Consider the following 8,008-nt stretch of genomic DNA (forward strand, 5'->3'; position numbering starts at 1 on the left):
ATAGTTAGGATACCGAGTATTACTTGACACCACTTGGTATATAGTATGGTATATCATATTTATTCTTGATTTAAATTTTAAAAATTAAATTATTTTAAAATATATTTTACTTATTTACTTAAAATTATTTTTTTAAATTATTTAAATTCCTATTTTTACAAAATATTTAAATTGTTAAATTTAAAATTTACCTCATTATATCATTTATATTTCCAAATTATTTTATTATGATTTTATTTTTTTAATCTCATTTTATTCTATTTTATTTTATACCAAATTACCATATAATATTCTAATTATATTTTATTATATTTTGACTTAAATTACTAATCATTTATAGAATTATTTCTAATATTATTTTAAATTTTATTTTAATTATATTTTTATTTCTTAATTTGATTCTTGGGGAATATAAAAATTATGAATTTTGTGAAAATAACTTTAAAAAGGGGAATTTTTCAAACTAAGTAAAGTAGTGAAGGTTTTGAGAGAAAAATTTTAATATTTATTTATTTATTTATTTACTTGCTTGCTTAATTAGTTAATTATTTATTTATTCTTAATTGTCCTTATTTTGTAATATTATATTATATCATTGTTTTCATACTTAGGTGCCACTCATTAGGATGATTAGTATCTCTTTGGTTTTCGTTTTGAAATCCATTCCTCTAAACTCAGATGTTGGTAGGCGTTGACCATCCGAAGGCGAGTTGATGTTATATATCCGTTGCCATGTTTCATGAAGAGCATCTCTTTTCCTTTCTTTCTTGTCATATATATATATATATATATATTTTTTTTTTATAATGTCCTATTCTTTGTATTAAATTCTATCTTTGAAATATTACCAGTATGCTTTTAATATCTTTGAAATGCTGCCCTTGTGAAAAAATATATAGTAAAGTGGGTGGAATATAGTGGTATTTTATTTAAGTATGTTTTCTATTCAGAGAATTTTGTGGCAAATCCAACCCTTAAGGAAGATGTTGTCGGATTTTTCAAAGTAATATATGATAGGTTTTTCCCGGTCACAACTTATTTAGGATTTCGATAAGAAATTTTAAAAGGGTTGTGACAGTTAGAGATAAAAATAAAAATGAAAAAATAATAAAATAAGAACTAGAATGTTGCATAACTGGGAAGCGAAAATAAGATTTCCTGTGCTGACTAGAATGTTGTAACATTTACTTATACTTTGTCTCCTTTTCTCTGAAAATTAAACCAAAAAAATTCAATCAGTACAAAGTTAAATTGTGATGTATCTAACGGTTAGCTGATTAATTGTACAACTAATCCTCAAATTAATTCCAGATGACTTAAAGGGTGCGTTTGGTGCATCGGATAAGCTGTGATGGGTTAAATTTTATCCCAAATCTTGCTTGGTGGTGCTATTGTCCAAAAGGATAAAAGAATACAAAGTTCCCAAGATAATCGTTTAATTTACCGAATAAGAAATCCCTTTTTTCTGCATGGGATTGAGATGGGATTCATCTTCCCATCTTTTACTTTTGTGAAGTCCCATATCAGTTGGAAAGGGGAACAAAGCATGCATTATAAGGGGGTGTCGATACCTTTCCCTTGTGAGGCCTTCCTGGAAGGAAGCAAAACCGTGCAAGCCAAGCCCAAAGCAGACAATATCATGATTGGGCCCGGGAGGCCCGTGCTAGGGGGACTGGTAGGTAGGGGTTGTAAGAGGATTCCCCTTAACCATTGTAACGCATTCCCATAAAGGAAAGTAAAACCGCGAGGAGCAGGATTGGGCTCACCACCTAGATTCCAAAAAGGAAAATATCGCATGCGGGTGATCTGGGCTGTTACAGATGGTATCAGAGCCAGTACCCGGATTGGTGTACTAGCGAGGACGCTGGGCCCCAAGGGGGGGAGGATTGTGCATTCCCACATCGGTTGAAAAGGGGAACGAAGCATGCTTTATAAGTGGATGTGGATACCTTTCCCTTGCGAGGCCTTCCTAGGAGGAAGCAAAACCTTACGGGCCAAGCCCAAAGCAGACAATATCGTGATTGGGCCTGGGAGGCCCGTGCCAGTGGGACTGATAGGTAGGGGTTGTAAGAGGATTCCCCATAACTATTGCGACGCATTCCCATGAGGGAAAATAAAACCGTGAGGGGTAAGATTGGGCTCACCACCTAGCTTCCAAAGAGGACAATATTGCATGCGGGTGGTTTGGGTTGTTACATATGCCTTCAAACTCTCTATATTAAACTAGATTTTCAAATACAACATAAATTTGCTAAATAACTGCTAGATTTAATTCACTCTAATCAGATTGACAATTAAAATATGATGAACCTAGTTAAACATGGAGGGACAAATATTGGCCTTATGCATTCACAACCAAACATCTTCTATTAGACCTCCCAAATTGGCAGTTACTATAACATCCCCTTCCAAAGTACATCGAAATTTTTGCACGTTGATCGAGTGGGTAAAAAATTTTGACTTTTTGTTTCAGATGGAATTTTGCATTGGTTGACGCACTATTGCAGAGTACACATCCACCCGAGTTCATAGACTAGTAGCACATAAAAAGCAGAGCTAGCAAGGTGCCAAGTTTGACTTTTTAATCTTGTAAGATTTTAGTTTGACTCTTATGTGTATGTAAAGTACTCATTGAGACGAGTACATAGATTAGCGGCATGCCTAATTTTGACATCTGTTTAAAAAGTTATGGACTCGCAAAGTTCTTCGGATACTGTATTATTTTATATTATTTTATTGTTTTGTAAAACATGTGCCATGTGTCGAGCTCTCAGCCAATCCTATGAGTGCTCAGTGGCAGCCATAGGATGGCTTCTTATTAGCTCAAATCCATGTGTGAGCCATGTGAGAAGAGAGAGAGAGTGGGGAGGAGAGAGAGAGGAGCCACCACCCACGACCACTCTCCGTTCACCATCCTCCGGCCCCTTCTTCCTTACATGCACCTGACCACCACCTTGCTCCTTCCATTTTCGACCAGCCCACCAAATCCCACAGCCAACCGACCATCCCACATAGATTTCTCCCCAGTTCGGCCTACCTTTGCCTCACCGCTGGTCCCATCAGTTCACCCATTCTTCGATCTACTTTTCCTCCAAAAATCATGACCAACGGCCACTGGAGGCGCCACCGACAGTGATCATTTCTGGTGACCATGGTGGCTCGTCGGGAAACTAATTTCCAGCAAGTTCCCAGGCACACCGCCCATCTTCTCCTACTAATTTCGACCCGTTGAACTCAAATCCGTTGTCCTTTTTCTCCAATTCTTAACGGATTGTGAGAATGAGGGCCTAAAACCTGAGAGCTTTTCGGTGAGGTTCTAGCCACCACAGGTTCGATCTTCGAAAAGTAAGACTAGGTCTGTAATCCTCACTTCAAAAGCTTCGATTCGGTATGTCATTCGTAAATTTTGGTTGTCATTTGTGTCTACTTCCCTGGGTACCCATTTGTGAATTACTCGATTAAAATATTAATTTAATTGATTTTGTGTAATGTTGATATTTTAGGTGCACGTGTGGATGGTGAAGTTGATCTTTTAGAGGATCTCTCGTGAATTGCTATGGACCTGAGGGCAGGCAAGTTTTATATAGTGCACATAAGCCACCCTCTCCATGGCCGGGATGACGGTTTAAGCAGCAGTGCTAACGGAGCGCCGAAGAGACCATATGCAAGTTTCTCTCTTTAACTTCCCGTCAGACGGTGCTCAGGACGCTAGGTATCATAGGGCATCACTAGTATATAGTGTGGTGCTTCAAGTATTTATTTTTTCAGCTATAAATTTCAAATCCCAAAGTTTTAAAGTCATATTTAAATTAAATGTATTTAATTTGTTTTATCGCCTATTTCCAATTAGTATTTTTTAAAATGTGTTTATGCATATTTTATGTCAATTATTTTAAATAAATGTTTCTAAAATGAATCTTGCCATATTTTTATTATATAGATTGATATAATATTTAATATGAATTTTATAATATTTTTACCACTTATTTTTCATGGTTGTTTGTAACTTATTAAATTATTATTTTTACACTGTTTATATTAAATTATTAAATCAAATTTTACAAATTATATATTGAATTTCACTTTTATGTTACATTCCTCTAATGCAAGTATTTTAAATTTATTTTATTATATTTTATTTGTATTTTGATTATTTAATTACTTATTTAATTATTTTCTTGATTTTGGGGTTATAATAATGGATTTTGTGAAAATGTTTTAAAATGGAAACTTTTCTAATGGAGCAAAGTGTGGGGGTTTTGAGAGAAAATTATTTTAAATTATTACTATTAATTATATTTATACTTGTTTAATATTAATTAAACAATTTGATTATATTTTATTGTTATTATTAATCCATCATATAATAGATGGGGTCACTCACTGAGATGGTTAGTATCTCATATTTTTCTAAATATGTTCTCCTAGGTACAAAGATTGGTAGACGTTCTTTCAAAGCGAGCTTGACCTTCGTTGTTGTCGTGTTTCGAGGAGTTCTCTTTCTTTTTATTTATTTCTATTTGTAATATTTCTTTTTATCCTATGTTGTATAACTTTCATACTTAATTGTATCCTATGATGCTTCGTATACTACATTGGATATATTTTATTAAATACTGTATTAGTTCCCTGTTTAGTTTACTGAAGTGCTGATTATTGTGGAAATGCATTGTAGTAAGGTAGGAGGAATAAAGAGATGTTTTTAGAAGTGCATTTCATGTAGGAAATTTTATGGTAAGTCTAAATCTTAGGGAGAATGCTGCTGGATTTTCCTTAGAAGATACGGAAGGATTTTCTTTGGGATCAGGACTTGTCTAGGGTTGTGGTGAGGAATCTTGAACAGATCCTGACAGTTACAATGTTGAATTACCGCTTATCATTTTCAACTAATTAATACTCTTGATCATAAGCATCACCAGTTGCATCATCGGCATTTTCGCTAGCATCTAAAACTCCAGCATTAGCCCCTGATGCACCTTCGTAATTCACATCCGAGTCTCACAACATTAGACTTGCTATACTTACTAGTAGATTTCCTATCCCAGCTGCTAGCTCCTCCATTTCCTTATGCAAATCGTCACGCTGCATATAATAATTAACATATACACACACATACGTACAGTTAACATTGACGTCTTTAAAAAGGAATAAAACATTTTATTTTTTTAAAATTTTTATTAATGATGTTTATTCTGCTTCATCTTTTCAAAGTTTCAACTCACTTGTATAGGAGTAGGAGGATAATAGGCCGGAGATATAGCATTGCCATGAGCAGGAACATTGCTGCAGCCGGGCATTTGAGACGTCATACCCTACAACTGGAGATGCTTGTAATGAGGTCCAATATACTATTTAAAATGATTGTCCATGCTCTTTCTACAATATACTATTTAAATAATTAAATAATCTTAAACACTTCTTTTATATATATATATATATATATTAAATTTCTTTTTAAAAGAGGAAAACATATAATTTTTTGTGTCAAAAATCATTAAAGCTATGAAATTCTTCTTCATGAATCTATTCTAGACAGGATCTATTCTAGAGAAGTTGCAAGAATATATAATCTATTTCAAATATCAATGTATATATATATATATATATCTATTGGAGAGTAAAAAAGAAAAAAAAAAGGATTGGAGATTAGGTAAAAAGAAAGATGAAATACATGGATCTATTTAAAAATATATATAAAAATAAAAATATGGAGAGAAAAAAGAAAGAAAAAAAAAAGGAGGATTAGGGATTAAGAACAGAGAGATGATTGAGATGGAGAAAAGAGAAAAATTATTTTGGAAAAAATAAATAATTTAGGTAGAAAAATAAAAATTATATGGATATGAATATGAGACATTCAAGGGTTTTTAATTGAAAAATATGAATTTTTAAATTAGATAAATTGAAAGAACTAGATTATTTTTCAAATATTTTTATTAAAAAATTTTGTATGTGAAACTTTATATACTTATGTATGTGTGGATAAGTACATAAACATTTTCAACAAAAACTTTTACGTTGATGAATTTTATAATTAATTTGAATCTATTAGTGTTTTGGTTATGTTAATAAATTTCCAAATTAATTTTTAGAAAACAACGTTTAATTGTAAAAATATTAAAAAAGTTTGTTGAGGGTAAATTGTAATCCACTACTAGTTTTAAAAATTATAAGACATTTATTTTATAATATCCTAATAGCAAATTCTATTATTTTCTAGATACATATAATTTGAATACGAATCTCTTTATTAAATCTCTTCACTTTTAATATAGAAAAAATAATTATTTTGACAAGAATTTGTAAAAAGCATATTGATGATGTACAACATTGTTTTTCCATCTAGGGAATTCATGAAAAACAGTGAAAATCCTTAAATCGGACAAATGTACGGATTCAATGGAATAAATGCCAAAAAAATAATAACATAATAATAATTTAGGGAACAAATTGCAGTACGCGAACGCACCAATTATCTATTAAAATAATAATAATAAAAACTCTTTTTTGTTTTTTTTTGGTACACTGACCTCTTGACGTGTTTCAAGGATATCAACCTGCCATTCCAAGTCGGAGTTATGAAGTACTCAACAACCATCAGTTGGACAATGGGTGATCGAATTCCTACAAGGAGGCCAGTATCCATTCGCCCGGAGGAACCACTGGTTGTAACAGCTCTTCAGCCTGATACCATTCCCATATTTGATCGGCTCCCACTCCACCATCAGTTAAAATCACGTGATGAGGTGAGCAGGGTCGTTTGTTCAACTTTCCAACCGATGTGGGATCTCACACCAGTAGTCAAAATGCATCTCAAGGGAAAAGTATCTATACCCTCTTATAAGGCATGCTTCGTTCTCCTTTCCAACCGATGTGGAATCTCACATCCTTTTTTTTATTTTAGGCTTTCCTTATTAGATGACAATTAATATGTTTAGATGCCATTATAATTTTCCAAAAAAAAATATTACAACTGCTAATTATCTTTTATTGGAATATTTATCTCTCGCATAATCATTCTTTTTTATTCGTTACATATATCACTCTTTTTGCATAAAACACTGTTAAGGCATAAATAAAAAAAATGAACAAATAAAGACGAAAAAATGTAATATACGGTGTATATATATATTTTTTAGAAAATGTTTTACAACTATTTATTATAAAAGGAAAAAAAAAATTAAGTTTTAATCCTAATAGGTTTGGTTATAAGTATATTTCAATTTTATTAGAAAATTGCAAAAAAACAAAAAAGGGATATTTACTCTATTTTTGGTTTTATAAAAAAGGAAGAAAAAAAATACGTTTTTACTTTTACATTGTTTTCAACCTTACAACGCTAGGATATCGTGTAAGTCTTCTTCTTCTTTTTCTTTTCTTTTTTTCTTCTAGCCCTGAAAGCTATTAAGGTTAATATTAAGGGCTTTCAATCTTAATTTAGAGTTTTGATATCCATTTAAGATTGTTAGGGATCTAATATCTTTGGAGATTTCGATTTTTGATCAAGTTTTAAGGTTTAGAAAGGAAGATTATAAATCTTTGAAGTTGCTCAAGGTTGGTTTTCTGATTTTTTTTTTTTTCTGTTATATGATATTATTTAAGAAGTTTTGGGATTATAGAAGTATTGATTAAGGTTGAATTGAAGAGTTATTGTTGAAACCCTAATATGGATTTATATAGGGATCTGTACGGAGTGACTATTTGAATTTATTTAAAATATTTAAAAGTTTATTTTGCCACTTAAATTTATGTGGATGAAAATAGACATGGTTATCAATCCTTGGAAATTTATTTGGGTTGATTTGGATCTGTTTTCAATTTAATATGAAATTTTGAATTTATGCATTCTGTCTGGTTTCATATATAAAAATTTCAAAACAAATCCAAACAAACTTATTTTTACCTGAAAATTTGTATAATTTATTCTCTATATGCCTAATATTAGCATAAAAAAATTTAGCTTCAAATTATTTATATTTTGGCCATGATGATTTTCTGAGTTACCTAC

Source organism: Ziziphus jujuba, chromosome 3 (genome assembly GCF_031755915.1).
Source record: "Ziziphus jujuba cultivar Dongzao chromosome 3, ASM3175591v1".
NCBI classification, from domain to species: domain Eukaryota; kingdom Viridiplantae; phylum Streptophyta; class Magnoliopsida; order Rosales; family Rhamnaceae; genus Ziziphus; species Ziziphus jujuba.